This window comes from Macrobrachium nipponense, chromosome 20, assembly GCF_015104395.2.
Source record: "Macrobrachium nipponense isolate FS-2020 chromosome 20, ASM1510439v2, whole genome shotgun sequence".
Classification (NCBI taxonomy): domain Eukaryota; kingdom Metazoa; phylum Arthropoda; class Malacostraca; order Decapoda; family Palaemonidae; genus Macrobrachium; species Macrobrachium nipponense.
In genome coordinates this window covers 15,141,415-15,166,414 of record NC_061089.1, presented here as the reverse complement: position 1 = coordinate 15,166,414, position 25,000 = coordinate 15,141,415, and the positions used below count along the sequence as shown (strand labels likewise).

Sequence of the window (25,000 nt, the reverse complement as noted above, 5' to 3'; positions counted from 1 at the left end):
TGGCAATTGGATCTGCAGGGGCTTCTAAATACTTCGGTAAGTTAATTGATAGACCCCTGCCTATTTATGCATAGATGAATAGATCCGAATGTAGCAGCAGTATTGATATTAATTTCTAATCAACTGTACACTGGTGTTGACGGAATGCAACTATTATGTAATGCGCTTTGTGTATAGAATTCATCCCATCATATAGAAAGATATATAAATAGGTAGCAGCAGCTATAATAATAAGAGCATCAGCAGTAGAAAACTATATTCCAAATTATTGAAAAATCGGTGTTAATTCTAAACAAATTTCTGTAGTATGTAAATAAATCCATCTCTCAATGAACATTTTTGCAAAGTAGTATTTTTCTAGTCGTTTTAGTAAAGCATTAAAATACCAAGTTACAGGTGAAAGTAATAAGTGGTGAACATCAAACCAATTAATAAGACCTCAATTAGTTGGCCCTAGTCCGCATACCCTTACCAGGCCTTTTACTCCTTCTAACAACTTGTCGCCCAAAAAGGAGGCTTATGACATAAGGCTGGCTTAATCTAAACATACCAAAACCACCAAAATGGGTATATTTGATAGACTTGAAAGTGTAAACTATCTCTCTGTAACTATATACAGAACACCAAACGGCTGAATCATCTCCATATTGAAGATGATTCCTTATTGAGGTTTAGGATGATAAGTGGATGAAATCCTTATCCTAATAGTGGTGATCCTGAGTTCTTGTTGGAATTACCAGTTACAGACTCTTATGGAACAAAAGCACCGTTACGAATTGGTGTAGGCAAGAAAATAAGGAAACAGATACATCTGTGACAGGATGACCTCAAACGTCGCTAGTAATGAATGAGCTTGGCAGTTCAAGCGGTTATACCCGTTACGAAATATATAACTACGAATCAGAGACTTGAATTCAAAGGATTAAAAGGGTTGTAGAACAATATATCACAAATCTATAATTCCTTAGTTTTTACAAATAAGCGATCATAATTTCCTTCGGAATATCAAAAATCCTTTCTCTCTCGATTGAGCATCAGAGTCAGCCCACCCCCACTCTCTCTCTCTCTCTCTCTCTCTCTCTCTCTCTCTCTCTCTCTCTCTCTCTCTCTCTCTCTTTCGCACACACACACACACACAGTGATATACACAAGCAACTTCATTCTAAACTCTATTCCCTGAAGTTGATCACTATCTTCATGTCATCACTGAATTTTTCAGCTAAATTACACTATTCTTCAAAGACAGTGGCTTCATAAAGCGAGGCACTGGTCCCCACAGCATTTATTCCTACCCTGAATTCAAGAGGAAGCTTACATGTTAAATCTTTATAGTTTCATATGCACCTACGCAGAAACCATCTCGGCAGCTCAGTGATTCTCACGCAGAACCTGCACTGTTCAACTCTAAACTGAATGTGCTCTTGGGTTTTCATTAATGCTAAACCCCATTTCGGTGTTAGCAATGTTACTTATATATCAGTCTAATGTCTCTGTGGGTTCCTATTTGTTCTTCATGAAACGCCATGTTTATCATCTACCTTTGTCTCTGCGTTACCAAAGCAAGTGGATTGCATGCTGTTTTGTCTTCCTTGTAATCTTCATATTTATCACACTTTCTTTTCTTATGATTTTAAACTAAAACAATACAAATGAACTTTTTCTTTCTGCTCTAACAAAGAAGGCTATGTAAAGTTCTTCGTTCATGCATCGCATCTTCCGAATTTCCAGACATCATCGTCATTAATAAATAATTCCTGCCGTTCTGCCTTACGTAACGCACCTTTTGCTGCATTTTACCATCTCCTTTTAGATGTTACCTCAGATACATTCAAGTACCTACTCCTTTTATATTTTCAGTATCCATGCAAACGGGCATCATCTTCCAGATTTCAAGATTCATCCACAACTTTAAAATCTCCAGCCAACACCAGGAATCTCTACGGATTGTTATGCAAAACTTCTCTAATCCTCAAACATGACTTATAACTCGACGATACTCCCAGGGGGCTTAAAATTCCAGCCTAGTCTCATTACTTAAATAAGACCTAACCAAGAGCAAAGTAAATTAAAGTAAAATATGATAACGTTCAGGGAACTTGAATCAAACATTTCGTCATTTTCATAAAAGGGCGAACGAGAGAAATGTAGAGAGAGAGAAAAAAAGTTTTTCTTTGTACTAGAAAGGACAGTGCGGTGCAGCTGATTGAGCCTTTGTGTCTCATTAGGAGACGTGGGGAGTCTAAGGTTATGCAAATTAACCCTCCAGAGTAGCCCCTTAAGGATTCCCCCACCCCCCTTCCCCCTCATCTCTCTGAAAAACAATTAGCAAAGTTCTGTAACAAGATTATCCGTCATTGACAGAAAGAGAGAGAGAGAGAGAGAGAGAGAGAGAGAGAGAGAGAGAGAGAGAGAGAGAGAGAGAGAGAGAGAGAGAGTGGTGTATGTACTTATTTGTCAACGTACTTTCATAAGTGGAAGTAAGTTACTGATGATTAATAATTAATTGCGATCCGTGCGACAGCTTTGTAAGAATCAGCATTAAACAATGAATATTTAGTTATTTGTTAATGTTCTTTGATAACTAACAGTAATTTACAGGTGGTTAATGGTTAATGGTGATCTGTAAGACCTTAGTTTAAGAGTCAACATTAAAAAAAAGATAAAAATCATACTTAATGATTGTAAAAATTAGAGATCCAATTCAGCCTCTTCTGACTGGACCTGATCACTCATAAAGGATCCTCGTTTAGTTAACGTCAATTATTCACAGAAAAATAAAAGAAAAGTAAAAAAGTGTAGACCGAATTTCTTTAAAAATCTAAATGCTACTTTCTTTTCCCTCCAACTCAGTTAGAACAAACAAGTGAAAATCTTTCTCGGTTAAACAAAACTTTCTTTGTTCCTGTCAAGGAGAAAGTTTTTAACTACACTTCTCGCAACAAAAATGTAGCTTAATCTGATCCCACGGATTTTTTAAAAAATCCTCCGAGTCTCTCTCTCTCTCTCTCTCTCTCTCTTTGCCGAAAATATAAAACTGTGTGCGTTTCTTATTGATTCCTTTTGCCTCCTATCCAGGCAATATCAGGCATTTATTTTTCAATCATTCTGGTTAGAATAGATTCTAAGTAATAATAATAATAATAATAATAATAATAATAATAATAATAATGATAATAGTGTACTTAGGAAGCAGACCCTCTCTCAAGCATACTTTATCAAAAGTAACGGCTTCTTCAGCAGCGTTACACTTGTACAGATTCTTCTCCATTTTCCGAATAGCGGCTTTTTCCGAGCTACTTAAACAGGCTAGTAGAGCGCCTATAGAGGCCATGATCAAATAGTGTCAAAATCGGTGTATGTATTTGAATTTTACAGATAAACTATGATATCATAGTCATCAAAGTCATTAACGATTTTCTCTCTCTTTCTTAAAGCGAGCTTTCGTCTGGTGCTGCCAGACATCCTCTGGGCTAGGAAACTCCACACGAAAGCTCTCTTCAAGAGAGAGAGAGAGAGAGAGAGAGAGAGAGAGAGAGAGAGAGAGAGAGAGAGAGAGAGAGAGAGAGAGAGAGAGAGAGAGAATATCGTTAATGACTTTGATGACTATGATATCATAGTTCATCTGTAAAATTCAAATACATACACCGATTTGATCATGACCTCTGTAGGCGCTCTACTAGCCTGTTTAAGTAGCACGGAAAAATTCGCTATTCGGAAAACAGAGAAGAATCTCTACAAGTGTAACGCTGCTGAAGTAGCCATTACTTTTAATAATAATAATAATAATAATAATAATAATAATAATAATAATAATAATAATAATAATAATAATAATGATAAGTTTTGTTAAAAATGGTTGCTGCTTCAGCACTATTAATCTGGTAGAGAGTCTTTTCTATTTTTCTGACAACAGCTTTCTCTCTGTTGCTTAGACTGGCGAGCAACGCACCAAAGGGCATGGTAAAATTCGGTTGAGTCATTTTGGTGTTTATTATTGCAAACCAAATTTTTTTTTTTTTTTTTTTGAAATTTTTACGTGTAGAGATGGTAAACAACTCTCTAGAGGACCAATGCTGACGTAGTGATTCCTGGGTCAGTGGTTGACCTGGTCTGAGATCTCGCCTCGTTACGTCGGGCTCACTCAGCTGGCGAGGACTAGCCGTCCGGGAAAAAGGTAAAAATGTTATCAAAAAGAAAAATAAAGAGACCAAATCTGATTACCCTCCCAGTTCTCTTCTCCAAAGGATAAGAGAGAGAGAGAGAGAGAGAGAGAGAGAGAGAGAGAGAGAGAGAGAGAGAGAGAGAGAGAGAGAGAGCGTCACTGGTCCGGGCAAGAACGGAACCAAGGCGAAATCATATCTCCTTAAATTGGAATTATATTACGTCTTGCATATTAACTCCCATATCACTTCTGCCACCAACAGATCTCTTCTCATAATAAGATCACTCATGAAATCTACCTTGTATTGTATATTATAATATAATAGAATGCACTTCATGAACGATCATCATCTCAAGTAGATTTCCATCGTCTTCGCGATGCGTTTTTGTTTTCATTCTCATCTTGAATGATGACGTCCAATGTAAACGGAGATAGGTCGTGATTTCTGCTGTAAGTAGTTTTTTGCTTTGCAAAATTACCTAGAAAATGTTTAGTATCCAGTCAGTATTTCAGAATCATGAACAGAATGTCTATCTTTCTTAGTCTCAGTTCAGATTTGATGGGAAGCACGGCGAAATCAAAAGCTTCTTTGCTACATAACTTGACACCGTTTAGGCCTATTATTACTGAGGATGGTTAGTAAGTAATTGGTTTACCACGTTAACATGACTCCTATTCGTGTATATATATGTATATATACATGAAGTTTATTTTGAAAGTTTAAGATAATTTTGGTTCAAGAGTACTGTAAAGCAACCATGCACTCCTGGAAGCTTATCCATGCGAAGTTGCGAACAACGCGATAATTTCTTCAGTATAAGAATGGCTGTCAAGGATAAATCACAGGACGGCAAACGGTCCGTATTTGTGAGAATGAGTCGAAGGCCTTGGCAATTATCCTAGGCCTATGGAGTCAGTTCTGACATGCTGCACTATATCTTTAGACATCAAGTTAATCAGTGGGCTTGTAACATCTCAATTAAGGTTTATAAGAAGGAAAACCTCTACATGTGATTCAAGTTTTTCCATAATAGCTTCAAGAGAACTTCAAACACAGCCATCGACCTCCGAGACTTGGTAAGAAATATTGAAAATCCCGTGCAGTACTAATGACTGCTATCAGTACAACTGTATGATTGTCAGTGCGATAATTTGTATGGCCCTATACTAGGTTCCGTTAGGTTGTGTGATCCAGCTCTGGCTAGATGAGTACCTGAATTTTACTCGTGGCTGATGGCCTGTTAGGTCAAGTTAGGTGAAGTTTGGGCTCCATTGCCCCCAAGCTGGGTATAGAATTGGCACCCCATATTAAGTTTGGATAGGGAAATGGGAATGCATCCATGTATTCCACTTCTACTTAAGGCACCCTAGGCAAAGTTAGGTAGGGGTCCTAAACGGTGTTTGAAACCCCACTCTTCGCCACTACCGCCAAACTAGGTAAGAACTAGGTGTGCTAGGTTAGGTTAGGATGCATCCCTATAAGTGTCTTGCTACGTGTTCATGCTTTATAATTTTTTGGGTGGGGTTGGGCGCGGCGGTATTGTTACTGTTGACACGTATGAGCTGCATACCTATTTTTCATCGGATAATACTATGATTTATTTATTTCCTATTTTATTATTGGTACTTTGCACAGTTTCTCTTTCTAGCCCAGAAACCAGAGCTTCCCAGTTGGGACCGTTATAGGCTAATTGATGTATTTTGGGTGGGGCGTGTTCAATCCGATACGAGTTGTCTGGACCAAGGTCCTTTATATATACTCTGGGTATATTTAAAGGACCTTGGTTTGGACTAACAATAATACATATGCGCAAAACTCTGTGATAAAGAGCCCGGGAAATTAAATGTTTTATTGAATTTAGATAAGAATTTGAGTGTCTCATCATTTAGATAGGAATTTGAGTATCTTATCATTGCACATTTTTAGTGTGTAAAATAATTTTATTATTATAGTTTTCATTTAATTTTAATCCCGTTGCCCAGTAACGTAATCTTAACCATTGATTCATAGTGCAACTGCGAGGCTTTTCTCCTGTTACACCTTTCAAACTTTTTTACTCAGAATTTCCGTTTCAGCGCTGAATAACCTCATAGGTCCCAGAGCATGGCCTTTGGCCTAAATTCGATATTCTGTTCTAACGCAGCTGTAGTCAGTTAGGTTGGATTTCTCAATAATTAAATGTTTGTGACCGTAATCTAGAGGAACTTGCAAGAGGTTTACCCATCCAATTAATATAATATATAATATATATATATTATATATATATATATATATATATATCTATATATAGATATATATTTGATATATATATATATATATATATATATACACAGGCAGTACCCCGGTTACGACGGTTCAGCTTACGACGTTCTGAGGTCAAGGCGCTTTTCAATTATATTCATCAGAAATTATTTCCAGGGTTACGACGCCTACAACGCTCATCTGGCAGAAGAAATATGACACCAAAAATGCAAAATAATCAATATTTAAAGGTTTTTTTTAATGAAAAATGTAATAAGAAGGCAGTTTACATAGTTTTCCATGCACCCATAGCATTAAAGTAAGGTTTTCTTGGGATTTTTTATGAAGTTCTGGCTTACGACGATTTACGGGTTACAACGCGTCTCAAGAACGGAACCCCCGTCGTAACCCGGGGACTATCTGTATATATATATATATATATATATATATATATATATATATATATATATATATATATATATATATAGTAGCATTCAGGCCCCTTTTCGGTTTACTGGGAATATTACTCTGCTTATTGTTCTAGGATTTTATAACACACGAATTGGGACACAAATCGGTTGGTGCCTTTACCATTCTGAATAGTAATTGTGCAGGCCACCTGGAATTCTTCATTCATAATGACCCGTGACCAGGCGTTGAACTTAAATATCGAGAAATTATTGTCCCTCTGATGACCAAGCAACTTGCATATATATTCATATTAAGCCGTATAATTCTTTTGTGTGAGTGTGTGCGTTATTTTTTATATTTTTTTATTTTTTTGGTGACTGTTACTGCTCCTTGCCATGTTAACTTGACATAATTATATAAGGGGAGAAGGGACAGTTGAATGTGACAACTGCACAGAACCGGAAATGAACCTTGCTCTTAGGCACGACAGCGCTTAACCTTTTTTTCTCTTGCTTTTTCGTACATTTAATTTCCTCGTTTCTGTGTTATCAATTTTTTTATATAAGCAGGTTTTATGCCTTTGACAGATTGTTCATATTATGAGTCGTGACTACATTTGCTGTTTGATATACTATATATATATATATATATATATATATATATATATATATATATATATATATGTATATATATACATATATATAATACATATATATATATATATATATATATATATATATATATATATATATATAAAGGTATAAGCCACGCAGGAAAAATAAACAACGGAGTTTCTGCAAGATCTTTCGACTCAACGTCCTTTACTCAGCAGATAAACTGCTGAGTAAAGGATGTTATTTATGGATTTATCACGTTCCAAGCTTTAGTGATTCAGTATCATATATATCATATATATATATATATATATATATATATATATATATATATATATATATATATATATATATAATATATATATATATATATATATATATATATATATATATGAGTAAGGTTCATTTGCGGTTCTGTGCAGTTTTGACATTCAACTGTCCCCCTCTCCTCCCCTACATAATCATGCGGAGTCTACATGGCCAGGAGCAGTAACAGTCACAAAAAATAAATAAATAAATAAAGATTAATTATACGACTTAATATGGATATTTAAGCAAGCGGCTTGATCATCAGAAGAACAATAATTTCTCGATATTTGTGAGTTCAACGCTTGGTCACGGGTCATTACGAATGAAGAATTCCAGGTGGCAAGTGGCCTGCAGTATTACTATTCAAAATGGTAAAGACACGAATCGGATCCGTGTTCTAATTCATGTTTTGTTTGTATGGTGTTTTTACGTTGCGTGTAACCAGTGGTTATTCAGCATCGGAACTAACGGTTTTGCGTGACTTCCAAACCACTTCGGGAGTGAACTTCTATCATCAGAATTACACATCTCTCACAACTCAATGGAATGCCCGAGAATCGAACTCGCGGCCAAAGAGGTGGCAAGCCAACACCATACCGACCACGTCACTGAGGCGCTTCCTAATTCATGTTATAAAATTCTAGAGCAATACGCAGAGTAATAATCCCAGTGAACCGAATGATACTATGTAGATGGGTAAATCTCTTGCAAGATCCTCTAGATGACGGTCACACACATTTTAATTATTGAGAAATTCAACCAAACTGACTACAGCTACGTTAGAATAGAATATCGAATTCAGGCCAAAGGCCCAGCGCCGGGATCTATGAGATTATTCAGCGCTGAAACGGAAATTCGGAGTAGAAAGGTTTGAATTACAACGTTACCGGGCAACGGAAGGGAAGTTAAATGCAAACTATAATAATCAAATAATTTTGCATGCTAAACATTTTTTTTTTTAAATAAAATTCAATGATAAGATACTTAAACTCCTATCTAAATACAGGAGCCATGTAATTTCCCGACCAGTTTATTCTAGTGTTTTACGTATCTCTATTATTGTTAGTCCAGACAACACCGTACCGATTGGGGATAGTGAGGACAAATAGCAGAGATTAGTGAAAAAGTTTTGAAAACAGAGCAGTGAATGCTATCAAGGATGGTGAGAATATGGAAGCGTCAATATACCATGTGTCACAGTTTTTATACACCCTGTAGCACAGACTGTGACAAATGTTTTATTTGTGAAAATGGTCGTTCCGTGGACCCGAAGAAACGGGAACATATTGCAGCCTCCCTTTTGGGTAACGTTTAAAGCGCCATTACTAAGCACACTTGGGATTCTGATCATACCATTTACTGCAGGGGAGGCAAGATTATCTTATAAGAGTGCGGACAGGACCACTAGGAGGATTGTGGAAGGGGGCTCTCTTCACTTTAAATTCCACCTTTGAGGGGAATACTGGCATTATGGATAATTTACTTCGAATTGAAGAGATTTGTAAAAGGGTCAGAATTAAGAATTTCAGTGTTCCCCTCAAATGTGTAATTCAAAGTGATCAGATCCCCCTTCCACAATCCTCCTGGTGGTCCTGTCCGCACTCTTCCACAATATTCCTAGTGGTCCTATCCGCACTCTTGTAGATAACCTTACCTCCCCTGTAATAAATGGTATGATCAGAATCCCTAGTGTGCCTAGTAATGGCGTTGTAAACGTTACCCAAACGGTAGGCTGCATATGCTGGTCCACGGAACGACCATTTTCACCAATATGACATTTGTTACACAGTCTATGCTATAGGATGTAAAAACTGTGACAAATGCTATATTGACGCTGCCATAATCTCACCATCCATAATAGCATTCGCTGCTCGTTTTCAAAATTTTTCCACTAATATCTGCTGTTTGTCCACACTATCCCCAATCGGTACGGTGTTATCTGCAAACATCATCTTTTTGTACTAGACCCAAGTCTCAGCTTTATAACACAAATTGGTACCTAATATACATAACGAGCTACTACTTTGCTTTTGCTGGCTTCTCGTATCTGCTTCCTCAATACATTTCAAGACAAATTTTCAATTTTTTATACTCCCATTTGATTATAAACATATTGATATTCAGAACACAAGAAAATAAACAAACCAAATATCTAAGTTAACTTCGGACGAGGAGTGACCAAATAATCCATTCCAGTATTAATGGAACACAGAGTTGTTTTGGAAGTAAAATAATGAAAATGTAAGAAAAACCAATATAAGAAGAAATAAAGAATAACATTTGCAACGTACGATCTTCATCAAAGGCAGAACGCCAAATTACCCCCTTCTTCCTTCTCTTGTACTTTCGGGAACTTATTTGGGGCGATGTTTATATAAATTTACAAACCTCCTACTTCCTGAAACGAGGAAATGCGGACGCTTGTAGATCAAAGAGATGCATTAGAAACCACGACGGTCCCGCAGAAATTCCAATTTAGTTGACTGGAAGGCCATTTGGGACGTCAGTGTTACCTTTGCATCTAGTTATTCGCCCTCGGAGTCTGTGCGTGTTTGTTCGTTTGTGCGTCTGGAAGCGAGATGGTGATAGTAGTGGCGTCGTGGCCAGAACGAGATTGCGGTAGGGGAGTTCATTTGGGAGAAATTGCTTCTAGTACAAGGCTGTCCGCATCATTGGCGAATTTTAAAGATTTTATAAATCATAGAAAAATAAAGACAGGGTCCTTCACAAAGCGCGGTAGTCTACGAAGGTAAAATGAATAGAAATGTAGTTTGTTTGTTTGTTTGTATGGTGTTTTACGTTGCATGTAACCAGTGGTTATTCAGCAACGTGACCATAGGCTTTACGTGACTTCCGAACCACGTCGAGAGTGAACTTCTATTACCAGAAATACACATCTCTCACTCCTCAATGAATAGAAATGAAGTGCGTGATGATCAGATTCATTATTTACACTTGGACTGTTAACCTTTAAATTGGTTTCGTCAGCATAAGGTATGCTCAGTTCAGCACCGGAAATTCGATATTCTGCGAGAACTGGGCATTCACATATCTGAATTCGTTAGAAAGCATCTCTAGAGGTAGAAGCTAATGGATTTAATAAATAAAACGCAAAGCCAATTCCAAATGCTCATGAAACTTGCTAGTAAATATGCATTTGGTAATCTACTATTGCCATATGTTGGATTTTTTAAAAAATACTGGCCTTCAGCAGTTATAGGAAATCCTTTCCACATCAGTAGCAGAATGAGGTGGGGTTTCGGGATTTTTATTGTATATAAAGTTTGATTCATGATATACAACTATTTTATAATGGCAAGATACGTTTGTTGCAATATAAGATATTTTTAGGGTAAACGTAATTCGAGATAATTGTGCCTAAACATTTAGTAATAGAAAAGTTTATTTGGCTGGAAGCATTTTCAATCTTTTTTTCATGTGGCGGGCTTCGCCCGCCCGTCCCAGGACACGTGGTAGGCCTAGCCTGCCCGTCCCGAGACACATAGTAGGCCTCGCCTGCCTGTCCTTTGGACACGTGGCAGGCATCGCCCGCCTGTCCCGGGACACGTGGCAGGCCTCGCCCGCCCGCCCATCCCAGGACAAGTGGCGGGCCTCGCCCGCCTGTCCCGGGACACATGGCGGGCCATGCCCTCCCCGTCCCGGGACGCGTGGCGGGCCATGCCCGCCCATCCCGGGACGCATGGGGGGCCACGCCTGCCTGTCCCGGGACACATGGCGAGCACCGCCCACCCATCCCGGAACGCGTGGCGGGCCCCACCAGCCTGTCCCGGAAAGCGTGGCGGGCCCTTCCAGCCCATCCCAGAACGCGTGGCAGTCGCCGCCCGCCCGTCCTGGGACACGTTACAGCCTTGCCCGCCCGTCTCGGGACACGTGGCGGGCCTCACCTGCCTGTCCCTGGACACATGGCGAGCACCAGCCGCCCGTCCCGGGACGTGGCGGGCCATGCCCGCCCGTCCAGGGAGAAGTGGTGGGCCTCGCCTGCCCGTCCCGGGAGAAGTGGAGGGCCTCACCCGCCCATCCCAGAACATGTGGCAGGCCTCGCCTGCCCGTTCCAGGAAACATGGCAGGCACCGCCTGCCCGTCCCGGGACACGTGGCGAGCCTCATCCGCCTGTCCCGGGACAAGTGGCGGGCCTCGCCCGCCCGTCCCGGGACATGTGGCGGGCCTCACCTGCCCATCCCGGGACATATGGCAGGTCTCACCCGCCCGTCCCGGGACACCTAGTGGGCCTTGCTCGCCCATCCCGGGACACGTAGCTGGCCACGCCCACCCGTCCCAGGTGAAATGGCGGGCCTTGCACGCCCGTCCCCAGGACAAGTGGTGGGCCTCGCCCGCCTGTCCCGGGACACGTGGCGGGCCATGCCTGCCCGTCCCGGGACGCGTGGCGGGCCATGCCCACCCGTCCCGGGACGCATGGGGGGCCACGCCAGACTGTCCCGGGACGCATGGCGAGCACCGCCCACCCATCCCGGAACGCGTGGCGGGCCCCACCAGCCTGTCCCGGAACGCGTGGCGGGCCCTGCCAGCCCATCCCAGAACGCGTGGCAGTCACCGCCTGCCCGTCCCGGGACACGTTACAGCCTTGCCCGCCTGTCCCGGGACACGTGGCGGGCCTCACCTGCCTGTCCCTGGACACGTGGCGAGCACCAGCCGCCCGTCCCGGGACATGTGGCGGGCCTCGCACATCTGTCCCAGGACATATGGCGGGCCTCGCCCGCCCATCCCGGGACATATGGCCGGCCACGCCCGCCTGTCTCTGGATATGTGGCCGGCGTCGCCCATCTATCCCAGGACACATGGCGGGCCTCGCCCGCCCATCTCCCGGGACACGTGGCGGGCACCGCCCGCCAGTCACGCGACACGTGGTGGGCCCTGCCCACCCGTCTCGGGACACCTGGCAGGCCATGCCCACCCTTCCCGGGACATGTAGCGGGCCTCTCCCGCCCATCCCGGGACACAAGGTGGGCCTCGCCCGCCTATCCCGGGACATGTGGCGGGTCCCGCCCGTCCATCCCAGGACACATGGCGGGACTCGCCTGCCCATCCCGGGACATGTGGCGGGCGGTGCCCGCCAGTCCAGGGACATGTAGCAGGCCCCGCCCACCCGTCTCGGGACACCTGGTGGGCCACGCCCACCCTTCCCGGGACATGTAGCGGGCCTCGCTTGCCCATCCCGGGACACATGGTGGGCCTCGCCCGCCTATCCCGGGACATGTGGCGGGTCTCGCCCGCCCGTGCCGGGACATGTAGCGGGCCTTGCTCGCCCGTCCCGGGACACGTAGCTAGCCACACCCACCCGTCCCGGGAGAAGTGGCGGCCTCGCCTGCCTGTCCCGGGACGCGTGGGGTCCATGCCTGCCCATCCCGGGATGCATGGCGGGCACTGCCCACCCATCCCGGAATGCGTGGCGGGCCCCACCTGCCTGTCCTGGAATGTGTGGCGAGCCCCGCCCACCTGTCCCTGGATGCGTGGTGGGACCCGCCCAACCGTTTCGGAATGCGTGGCTCCACCGCCCGCCCGTCCCAGGAGACGTGGCTCCACCGCCCGCCCGTCCCAGGAGACGTGGCGGGCCTCGCTCACCCCTCCCGGGACACGTGCCGGGCCTTGCCCGACCGTCCCGGGACACGTGGCGAGTACCACCCACCCGTCCCTGGACAAGTGGCGGGCCTCACCTGTCCGTCCCAGGACACATGTCAGGCCTCGGCCGCTTGTCCCAGGACACGTGGCGGGCCTCGCCTGCCCGTCTCGGGACACCTGGCGGGCCACCCCCGCCCTTCCATGGACATGTGGCAGGCCTTGCTCGCCCGTCCAGGGACACGTAGCTGGCCACGCCCACCGGTCCCGGGAGAAGTGGCAGGCCCCGCCCGCCCGTCCTGAACCAGAATATGCCACTGACTCCTTCCAATTCTCCTTGGGCTTCTCTGAATCCTTCCAATTCTCCTGAAGCTTCTCTGAATCCTTTCAGTTCTCCTGGGGATTCTCTGAACCCTTTCAGTTCTCCTGGGACTTCTCTGAATCCTTTCAGTTCTCCTGGGGCTTCTCTGAATCCTTTCAGTTCTCCTGGGGCTTCTCTGAATCCTTCCAGTTTTCCTGGGGCTTCTCTGAATCCTATGCTTCTTCTCCTAGCACTCCACCAATCCTGTCATTTTCCTCACGCTTACTTCAATCCTCTTATCTTCCTTTCCCTTTCAGGAATCAATAAAACTCTTAAGAAAACATTTTACCATATTTATATCCCTGCCACTTCAACTTCCTTCAAGGATCAACAAAGCAAACTTATTACAAATAAACATTAAACTTTCCATACAACAAACATTGTCCTCAAATTTTTCATATTTCATCCGTCTTTGTGAGGCCAGCGCCATTCCTCGAAGATCGCGCCATTCCTTGAAGACGAACAGCTGCTATTTCAGTTTTCAGTTGTCCTTCTCCAGGCGTCTGTTTTTCCCCTGCAGGTTCTTCAGGTTGTAAACCAATTTCTCCTTTGCTCCTCGCAGCTGTCCAACCTCAACTTCCAGCTTTTCGTTCCGTTCACCCTGGACACCGGTCTTCCTCTACAGTCACGATTTCCTTTCTCTAGAAGGCATGTCAGCTCCTTCCTCTTGAGTTTCGCAGCCTCAACTTCAAACTGGAGTCCACACTTTTCCTTCCTGAGGTCTTCCACTTCCTTCTGCAGGCGCTCAAACCTGACCTCGACGTCTTTCCTGCTGGATTCGTGCTTTTCGGTCGCGTCCTTTTGTTCCTGGATGAGCCTCACCATCCACGCTTCTTCTTCGCTTTTTAACTGCGGGTCTTTCTCCTTCTGTCGTACGAGTTCCTCTTGCCTCGCAACCTGGCTGTTTGCCTCTGCCAACCGCATTGTTAGTTCCCTTATCCTCTCACATAGGGCATAGTTTCTCTCCCTAATTTCCTTTGTCTTTTCCATCAGCTGCTGATTTTCATCTGTGGTCTTGAGGATTTTGTCTTCCAGCTGCCGATTTTCCCTCTTTTCTTGGTCGTTCTCCCTCTCCAGGAACAACGTGTTAGCTTCGAGCGAGTAGGCCCTTTCTTGCAAGGCCTGGTGTTGCAACACCTCCTGAGTGATCTGGATCACACGAGTATGTTCTTCCCTTCCGGCCGCCTTCTGAATCTCTTCATTGTTGTCGAGCCTCTGTTGCAGCTGAAGAATTATCCGTCCAAGTTCACCTGCTGCTCTCCCTGGCACCGGATGGTGTCTCGCCAAGCCGCAATTCTCTCCTTCAATTCCGTCTCCTTGGGCTGTTCAACTCCATCAACAGTAGTCAGGAAGAACCTCACCAGTGAATAGGCAGCCACAATAAACAAGATGACTATTCCTGCATTAGACTTCTCTCTGTATTTCGAACAATATCTGGACATACCCAGTTCACATACTCTCCTCTCATTCTCTCTCGATTTTTCGTTGATTTTCTATATTCCACGAGAGATATTTCGATTTATCAAAATATAGCAGGAAATATTCTGAACATTTTTTTTAACTCTACCTTGGCTCTTGGTATTATAAATTGCTGAAATCTCTCTCTCACTCTCAGGGATTTTTTGCAGTACGTATCTTCTTTGTCTGATCTCTCTCTCTCTCTCTCTCTCTCTCTCTCTCTCTCTCTCTCTCTTTTCATCTTATCTGTTAAAATAAATTTGGGGATTTTCCTTTATTTACCTTTTTTGTCTATAAGAAAAACAATACTACCTACAGGCGGGCAATTGCAACTTAGAGGAAAAATGGCCATTTTTCTAAGGCAAGTTTAATTTATATTGAATTTTACAGGATAACTAATTAAAAGATACAATTTTAAACAAATCAGCCGAAACATCAAGAGAAATATATATATATATATATATATATATATATATATATATATATATATATATATATATATATATATATATATATATATATATATATATATATATATATATATATATATATATATATATATATATAATATATATATATATATATATATATATATATATATATATATATATTATATATATATATATATGTATGTATGTATATATATATATATATATATAGACAAAATACAAAAAATTATATAAATATATATATATAATTACTCAACCATAAACATTTACAAAAACTATAGGTAAGTTTTAAGATTTGAAATGTATATCATATGGATACAAAGAAAATATGAAATGAAATTTAATCATATTGCATTTTGTCCTACATCAAAGTGAAAAAAGTTATAAAGGAGTACAATTTTATTAGAACATAACTCGTGTTCGTAAACTGAAATGCAATGTGAAAACAAAGTAGAAAACACTAACATCCCTATTCCTATTTAAGGCGAAAATGACACTAGCCATTAATTAGTGCGACTCGACGCGACGCGTTTGGTGTGAACGCAACCTTAGTAAGACGTTGCGTATATGTCTAATATAATATGTAGGCAGCTTTCTGAACGTCGAAAATATTTGAGACTCCTTGTAACACATTAGAAATGGGATGTAAATATGCAATTCACAATTATCTCATTATTTGAGAACATAGAAATAATAAGAATTGTTTTGAATGAATGCTGTTCAGCGACCATTAATCACCTGGAATCTAAATTCAGTCCCAATTCAGTAACAGAACAAAAGTAAACACACCTTTGATTAACCACAAAGTCATTTTCCAGGGAATCCATGTTATGTGACTAGAAATTCTGTGTACAATTCTGTGACGGACGGTTAATTTGAATCACAGTAGTTTTAAAGAATGTTGTATTCCAATAAAATATGCAGCCCTTCTACAGTACTGTGTAACCACACTATATCATCAAATTGTTTTAAAACTGAAAATTTCATAGAGATGATGAAAATTTGAATTCCATTTTCAAGTGTTCAGTCATTGACTAATTAATTATGTAGTATACTACCGGGTGTTTCGAGATTAGAGGCCCCTCTCCACAGAGCAAATGGAAAGTTATGAAGTTTTCTGCTATAACCTGTCTTCAAGTACGTTATCTTAAGTTTCTATTAAGTCATTTTTCATTTTACATTTCTTGTATTTTCAGACTGAGTGACGGAGTTAGATACAGCCATGGCTAACGACTTGGAGGATATCAGATTGAGTGACCGAATCCGGGCTATAACCTTCAGAGGCCAGGGATGCTGGAGCATCCTTCATTTCACGTTCCTCGATAGCTAAGTACATTAAAAGAGATGAATCCTTTGTTAACAGAAACTGGAACAAAAATCCATATGACTGTCATCACGAAAAGAGTGAGAATCTTGTAAGGGCTGAAGTCCTTTCTCAGGAGTCAAGAGACATCATAGCTGAGGCATTGGGTAGACCAAGAAAGTCTTTATGTAAATTGGTGCTTGAACTAGAAACAAAAAGGGGAAATAAGAGAAGTTATAGTGCTGTATATCATGAGTTGAAAAAATCTGGTGTCAAGCCATTTCATGTTATCAGCAAGCCCAACATCACTCAGCAACAGACAGAAGACTGTGCATGGTTTTGTGGTTCATTTCTTAAAGATTGGGATGAAACTGACTTTCTCCATGTTGCCGCATCAGATGAATTCTTCATTTACACAATCAGGAAGTCAAATCATAAAAATCACATCATTTGGGCTGCAAAGTTGGATGATATCAGCGATGACGTGCGCTATCGCCAAGTTGTGAAATTTCCTGAATGTTTGGGAATTTTTCTCCATTTCACAGCCAAACGGTTAATGTGGATCATCGAAGAAAAAGGACAGTCATGGAATGGCGAATACTTCAGAGAAACTGTGCTTACTGGTGGAGTATTTCCTTTCCTCAAAGATTCTGAAAATGTGTTATCTGTTGAAGCAATCACATTTTTGCATTATAAGGCAGCATGTTTCAAGGCTCTTCAGACACAGGAGCTGCTTTGAAACAGTGGTATCGATTTCTTCTCGTCAAGTGAATTTCCGGTAGCTCCCCTGACCTTAATGTGTTTGAAAACATTGGTAGTATCTTAAAGGATCGTGTTGAAGTGCGCACAGTGAACTATGATGGTATACCAAGCCTCGGCGACCTGCGAAGAGAGGTGACCGAAGTGCTCAGGGAAATGGAGTTTGAGTTTCAGCTTTTTTGCGATTTACTGAAATCATACCCCTCAAGAATGCAGGCTGTAGTACAGGCAGATGGAGGCCACACAAAATATCAAATACTCAAAGAGAAACTTAAATAAATACCTGTTCTGAATTACTATTGTTTTTGCCCATATCAATTTTAGTTTATGCTGTAGAGAGGGGGGGGGCCTTTAATTTCAAAACACCCTGTATATATGTTCATACAACCGAGTAACCTACCTATCATATTGGATATCATTTCTATCGCTATGGAATGTATCCACCTACAATTCCAGTACCTGTTATTTAGTATAACACTGAACCGTCTTCTCTACCAGAGAGAGAGAAACGACAGTTACATTTGCTTTGAACTTGAGAGAACTTTTTTTTTTACCTGGTGCAGTAGTTTTCATCAATTGAGACACAATAATCCATATTTAAGATATTTAATTATCTAATTAATTTTGTCTTGAGACCACTAAACTATACAAAAACAAGAAAATGCTGGCACATTTCATAATCATACAAACTCACATTGTTAAGAATGCAGAAGTCTGTAGAAATAGTTATGTAGGGAATATATTAGCTAGGAAAATCTACTAGTACAGTTATGGTAGATGAAGGCGAAGGAGAGGTAGAGAGAGAGGTAGAAACTGAACGCAAAATAGGATGTTTGAAAAGTGAGACCCATAAAACCAGTGCCTTCGACACAACAAAATGTGATGAGACAAGTTGTAAGGGTTGAACCTTGACCCATCAAGTGGATGATTACGATGGATCACGGCACCCACTAGGATTCGCCCAAGGGTGGGACCGGAAACAGTAGGCGTTCAAGTTCAACCAATTAAGAAGAAATAGGGTGTTCTTCAGTTGAAAAGAAGGAGTCTAATTTATCCTTATTTTCGATTACTTATTGAAAACAAACTAATGATGACATATGACAGGGAAAAAGTTTTAATCTGTCCTGTGTCCTGAATCAAATATTGGTGCAAATACAATAGAAGCTCAACTTCTCACTGCATAAAGAAAACAATTTCAGGTCTATTTTAAATGTATTATGATGTAAACAGATATTACTATAGTAAATTCACATCACCAGTGCATCTGATGTCTAGGCCAGTCCCTTACGACGCTCTTGATTGGCTGTTGATAAGCCAATCACGGGGCTGGAAACTCTCAGTCTCTCTCAAGAGTTCACATAGGCAGGATGTATGTTCCACCTCTCATGAGGGATACGTCTTTCAAAAGCATCCCTCAGGAGAAGTGGAACATACATCCTGCCTATGTGAACGCTCCAGCCCTGTCATTGGCTTATCAACAGCCAATCAGGAGCGTCATAAGGGACTGGCCTAGACATCAAATGCACGGCTGATGTAAATCTACTATAGATTGAATAATGTGCACTACTAATTTTACTTCAACATAAATGTCATAGATGACATGATAATGGATTGGCGATCTGGGAAGATAGAATACTTAGTCCGCATAATTATGGTTGCCACTTGATCTTTACGAGTTTTGCAGAGATGCAGGTATATATAATATTAGAAGTTTCATTGTCTATGAAACGTGAGCTCCAAAGATATATTTTTGAAGCTCTGGACATTACCTTTGTACATAGCAAATTAATTAAAAGCGAGAATTCTGGCACTGAAAATCCTTCGTTGAAAACACTGAGTATCGCACTTGTTTAGCGTACTACCTACTAGCGATAAAAACTGTACGTATGCCCATAGGAGATTGTGGAGGTAATTGATCACTTGTTTACTGCACCTATTCGTAGGATATGATGATCAAGAACTTCGCACATAGGGATTTGAACGATTTATATAAATTTCGTTATAATTAAGGTACATTACTAATATATATATATATATATATATATATAGATATATATATATATTATATATATATATGACTGGTAAAAATGTTCTGTAACAACAGAGTTCCATCTAATAAAAGGAGCCCATAAAAACACCAAAATAGATAAAAAGTACTATATTTCAGAGACTGCTGTCTCCCTCTTCAGGTAGATGAATGAGAAAAGTTTACAGAAAAGGTGGTATTTATACCAAGAGGTCCATCCACAAACAAGCCATTTTAAGTCACCCCGCTGATAATCTTCCTTTAATCTTCTTAAGGGTTGGTTGAATGAAGACGTTGTCGATCGTGTCCGAAATCCATCCTCCTTTTGAGATGTTCATTACCTGCCTCTCTTTTATTAAGGCCGATTCCATCATTTGACTCTTGTACCGGCAGTTGCTGCTATAAATTACACGTGACAAATTCCAGTTTATTCTATGGTTATGTTCATTTATATGGTTGAAAATAACCGAGTTCTGTTGTCCATACCTAACTGACCGTTTGTGATGTATTAATCTCTGGGGAAGGGATTTACCTGTAAATCCGATGTAAGATTGGTCACATGTCCTGGCATGGGATTTCGTATACCCCAGAGTCCTTTGGAGATGTCTTTTGTTGGACGTTAATCAGGATTTTGCTAAGGTGTTTGGGTAAGTAAATACAAAAGGGTTCGATTTTCCGAGGGGGTTGGTTATCTCTTAATCGTGTCCAGGTGGGGAATTATTATTTTATTGTTGGGTGTATCTCTGGTCTTGTCTTTAGGGGGTCGGTAGAAAATTACGTTAGCTTTGTGAATTGCTTTCTCAATTATATGGTCAGGATATTTTAAAGACGAAAGTTGCTTGCGAATTAGTTCAAATTCTTTTTCCAGGAATTCTGGGGAACAAATTCGTAAGGCTCTTAAGAACAAGTTACTAGCTACACCTATTTTGATAGAAATGTCATGATAGCTAAAGTAGTGAATGTATGAAAGTGAGAAACGTTGGTTTTCTGTATATGGTAAATTTGTATTCTGTCGTATCTCTGATTATTAAAACATCAAGAAAAGGAATTTTGTTGTCTGTTTCCCATTCAACTTTAAATTTGATGCTGGGCACTAATGGGTTTAATTTCGAGAGGAATTCATTGAAATTGCCCCACCTATTATCCAAAATGTTAGGATATCATCCACGTATCTCATCCACAGCATGTTTTTGGGTTTTATTGCATTTATTACTGTAGTTTCAAAGTATTCCATGTACAGATTGGCTAGAACAGGACTTAAAGGACTACCCATACTACACCCGAATTTTTGCTTGTAGAATGATTCCCCGAATGAAAATACGTTATTAGATGCACATAATTCAACTAGCTTTATTATTTTGTTAAGCGCCAATGGGAAATGATCTGAATAGGGGATATTTTACCCTTACCCAAAAACTGAAGAACGTCCTGTACTGGTACTTTAGTGAACAGGGAATCTACATCAAGGCTTAAAAGTTTTATGTTGTGAAGTGGTATATGTGCTTCTCTGAATTTGTGACAAAAATCTTCCGAATGTTTAATGTGACTGGGAGAAAAAGTGCCCTAAAAAAGGGGAAAGGAGGCCAGCTAACCATTTAGAAATATATATATATATATATATCTATATATATATATATATATATATATATATATTTATATATATATATATATATATATATATATATATATATATATATATGTATATGTATATATATGTATATGTATATGTATATATATATATATATATATAATATATATATATATATATATCACACACACACACACACACACACATGATATATATATATATATATATAATATATAAATATATATATATATATATATATATATATATATGTATATGTATATATACATATATACAAATACATATACACATATATGTAAACTACACACACACACACACACACACACACACACACACACATATATATATATATATATATATATATATATATATATATATATATATATATATATACATTCATACATATATACATTTATATATACAAAAAATTTATATACATTATATTTACATATATTTATATACATGTACTGTATATATATACATACATACATATACCTATATACGTATATATATACATATATATATATATACATGTATAACTGAATCACAAAAATTTGGAACGTGATAAATCCATAAATACATGTATAAGCCACGAGGGAAAATAAACAACGGAGTTTCCGCAAGATCTTTCGACGTTTCAGCGTCTTTTACTTAGCAGATGAACTGACTTCCATGAGAAATTGACAATACAAGAAAGGTCGTATAACTGATCGCGTCATACCTAGGTAAATTTGAAAAATATTGTGATCTTAATCAAAATCATGTTGACATGATTAAAGGTATTGTTTACGGAGCTGCCAACGTTAAGCATGAAAGTAACTTCCCTGCTCACTATAAGAAAAGTTTGACCGATCTTAAAAAGGACAATACTATCCACATTACAAAAGCTGATAAGTCAAATAGTATAGTAATTTTAGATAAAGCTGACTACATATCACGTATGCAAGCCCTACTGGATGATGATGTGACTTACAAAAAACTAACAAAAAATCCCCTTGATCAAGTCATAAAAAACTTCAATTGCACAGTGAAAAATATCCTTAAAGATAAAACAGAACTACTAGGCAAATTGTCAGTCAAATCTCCTTCGCTACCTTACCTGTACGGATTAGTCAAAACGCACAAAGAAAATAACCCTATGCGGCCTATTATCAGTACTGTTGGTTCAATTTCATATAAACTTTCGAAATATATCACTAGGATCTTGTCCCCATTACTTGGAACCATCTCCGATTCCCATATATATCATTCTCTAGGTTGTGTATTTGTGAGTGTAAGTTTATATTCAATGGTGAATTTTATCAACAAATATTTGGCATGGCAATGGGCAACCCTTTATCGCCACTCCTCTCAAACTTGTACATGGAATTCTTTGAAAAATGCTACTTACCTAATATCATTTATATTCCTGTAAAGTGGTATAGATATGTTGATGATATTTTAGTTGTTCTGCCTGTCGGTATTGATGTAAATGATTTACTCTCTAAATTAAATAACCAGGTACCATCGATTAAGTTTACTAGAGAATGAGAAAAAGACAATTGTCTCCCTTTCTTAGATGTTTTGATACATAGAGAAACATTTCAATGTAAATTCAGTATTTATAGAAAACCGACCAACAACTTAACTTATATTCATTTCTATTCAGGCCACCATCTTAACATCAAAATATCAATTTTTTCTTCTATGTTTTTACAAGCATTGCGCATTGTCAGCCCCCAATATTTGGATCAAGAAATTAGATACATAAGAAAAATAAGGGAAAGATTTATGTTATCCTTCACATATATTAGATATTTGTTATACTAAAGCCCACAAAAAGTTTTATAGTGTAAGTATCACCGAGAAAAATTTTTTTAAGATCATTCTCAGTTTGCCTTATTTTAACGGATTTGAAACCATTAAATCATTGTTAAAAGCCATTATGGTCAACCTTGTTTTTTCTTATAATGACACACTAAAAGGAATGTTAATAAAAAATGGCCCCAGAGAAAGCAACAACACAATATATAAAATTCCATGTATGGACTGTCCCTCATTTTATCTCGGACAGTCAAGCAAGGGCTTAGAAGTAAGATTAAGCCAGCATAAATATTCTATAAAAACTGGGCAAACATCTAATGCAATATCCATTCATTTAAGTGAAAACAACCACCGAATAAATTGGATTGGTAGTTCAGTAATTGCAGGGTCAAAAGATGTCTTATCACGAAATCTTTTAGAACCTGCCTTAATTCAACTTACTTCTCATTGTAATTTCAATATTAGTCGTGGCCTATTTCATTTAGACCCTTGTATTTGTAACATGTTTAAGAATGACCTCAAAGATATAATTACAGACTTAAATCAAAATTAGTTGCCTTCAAGATATCTTCGTTGTATACGTATGTTTAATATGTATTGTAAATATGTATTGTGAATATGTTTTTGTTTACCATAGTTCTGAATAGCTGTCACCTATAATAATCCTTTAATTGTCTTGCCCTTGTGTCTGAACAGATTATCTTAATCTTTTTGTTTTTTTTAAATTGTACCCATGTTTATGCTTGTTTGGGAAGGTTACTTATCTTCCAGGTGTGTCGGATTCTAGGTACTAATATCTTTATAATCCCTATCTGTCAGTTATATGACCTTTCTTGTATTGTCAATTTCTCATGTAAGTCAGTTCATCAGCTAAGCAAAGGACGTTGAAACATCGAAAAATCTTGCGGAAACTCCGTTGTTTATTTTCCTTCGTGGCTTATACCTTTATATATGTACATATGAGAAGTATTATTTTTTCCTTTCTTATTTGTCCCAGATATATTTACAGATAAGTTTGTAATAAGCATAACAGCATTTATGTATCAGTATATAACTCATTAAATCATATAGTAAATAATTTTATAATATATTAACAGATTTATGTACATTAATCATATCACCGTCATATTCTGATAAGAGTCTTGTCTTTTATAATATTGTATTTGAATGAGAAATTGTTTAAAAGTAAAAAAATATTGCAATTTGTATATGATAAATTTACATGAATGCGCCATGAAGAAATTGCTGCTGAAAATGCAGTAGTAGTAGTTGTTGTTGTTGTTGTATAGTTGTTGATGTTGAAATAATCATTAGTAAAGTATATTTTTGTTACTAATAATGATTTATTGAAAGAAAACAATGTTCTATTATTCATATCCAGGGGTGGGGGCATGTGACCAGGTCTCACCCCGCCTTAAATCCGCCACTGCCTCATAGGTCCCAATGCTGAGCCTTGTACTACCTAAATTTTGCATTCCATTCCATTGCATTGCATTCAACCTCAAAACTCCATCTGTTCCATCCCTTTGATTCGGAATCAATTATGCTGCTAATGATTTTTGCTTGATAGACAACCTGACAATAGTTGAAAATTAAAGTTGAAATTGCTTGGTTTCAGTTCTCCGACACCTTAAGGTGCTTAGGCAAATATTAGTTCCCCAAACACCCCCTTGTTGTTTTAGATTTAGCTGGCCTTATGCCAGCACGGGCTCTTGCTCCTAGAAGCCCCCACCACTGCAGCAGTAACTGACCATGATAACAGAGCCAGTGATTTTTCGTCACCCTCGGTGTGAGCCGTGAGGCGCTAACTCTGAACATCCCAGTAGTATGCAGGGGTGCAGTGACAATTTTACAGGTGCCGGACTCTTATATTAATATAATAATATATATGTATATATTATA

General features: G+C 39.5%; 1 long non-coding RNA gene across 2 annotated transcripts in view; it reads left to right on the top strand.

The window, feature by feature from the left end:
* The first annotated feature begins 4,563 nt into the window (after positions 1 to 4,563).
* Positions 4,564 to 25,000, top strand: part of LOC135222331 (uncharacterized) — a 37,307-nt gene continuing 16,870 nt past the window's right edge. Inside the window, exon 1 of one of the 2 annotated variants that reach the window (XR_010316285.1) lies at positions 4,564 to 4,612. This is a non-coding gene — a long non-coding RNA (uncharacterized LOC135222331). The remainder of the gene's footprint in view (positions 4,613 to 25,000) is intronic. The other variant, XR_010316284.1, reaches the window with a different exon arrangement.